The sequence below is a fragment of the Brienomyrus brachyistius genome, chromosome 1, assembly GCF_023856365.1.
Source record: "Brienomyrus brachyistius isolate T26 chromosome 1, BBRACH_0.4, whole genome shotgun sequence".
NCBI lineage: Eukaryota > Metazoa > Chordata > Actinopteri > Osteoglossiformes > Mormyridae > Brienomyrus > Brienomyrus brachyistius.
The window spans coordinates 4905303-4906460 of record NC_064533.1 but is presented as its reverse complement, the minus strand read 5'-3'; the positions used below and the strand labels follow the sequence as shown (position 1 = coordinate 4906460).

The following is a 1158-nucleotide window of genomic DNA, read 5'->3' as shown; positions in this document are numbered from 1 at the left end:
ACAGAGAAATCATTTATTAAATCTGCCTGGGCACCCTCTGGAAAATGGTCCATACTACATTTTCCATCCTCATCCCGTCAATGTCCTCCGAGTGATTTTGGTTTCGAATCAAAGCCCCGATTTCTTCCTGTTTATGTCCGTAAATACAAACGAATTTATTATATATAAATATTTGTTTTATCTCTTCTGCACTTATCTGGACCTGCCTTTGACTCTTTTTGGTTCTCTGGCTTGACCCATTTACTTTTAATTTCCCGCAAAAGTTCAGAAACATTTCACTCTCTGCTTGTTCTCCATTTGTCTGGATGTTTTTGCCTCTTTCAAGAGAGGAAAAATATTGTTAATGGCCCTGTCCTGCTGCCCAAGGGGGTCGTAACTTTTGTGAGTGTTTGGAGCAGATGAAAGAGGAAAGAGATTATTGCTTGTGGTGTTTTTTCCCCTCACACACAAAGCACTGATGCAATATAAAGAAAGTTAAAATTTAACCAGCTGAGGAACTGAACTAATACTCAGGCATTTCAGTTAGAGAACAACATCATCTAGGAATACCTATGTGTATTGTTTCAAAACAGGAATGCTCCGTATCTACTGGGCCGAGTAGTGGAATGAGCTAACATTTTCAGACTAGCTCCTGGATTAGTTATAATCTGATAGTGAACTTGTGCTTCTTTCTATTTGGGGCAGAAAGGTTTTTTTGGCTCAAAATGTTTGCCCTGTGTTGCTACATTACTTTTGTTTTTATTTTGCAGGCACTTTTGTGCAGAGAAACGCATAAAAGAATCTGTTCAGTATTCTTAACTCAAGGGGATTTTCTACACATGCAACCAGGCATCTTTTTTATTGTGTGATACAGAGACGACCCAGATGGGACTCGAACCCACAATTTCCAGCTCCGGAGGCTGATGCCTTGTCCATTAGGCCACTGGGTCGCACATAATTTTTTTTTTAGTGTAATTCTAACACACTTGAATTAATTATTCAGCGGCCTAGCTAACAGTACTATAGCAAGGTAGTAGCGGACTTGAAAAGAATGTGGACTCTGAAAATAGAGTTCTGGAGACCTTTGTTGGATGTTTGTAGGCAGCAGACTAACAGCTTCTGCTGGAGGTTCTGAGCACGCCAGAGATGCTGGCGGTTCTGAGCACGCCAGAGATGCTG

At 40.8% G+C, this 1158-nt stretch overlaps 1 non-coding gene across 1 annotated transcript; it reads right to left on the bottom strand.

Moving 5' to 3' along the window:
- Nucleotides 1-856: 856 nt before the first annotated feature.
- Nucleotides 857-929, bottom strand: trnar-ccg (transfer RNA arginine (anticodon CCG)). The gene has a single exon. It is a non-coding gene; the product is annotated as a tRNA-Arg (tRNA).
- Nucleotides 930-1158: the final 229 nt, after the last annotated feature.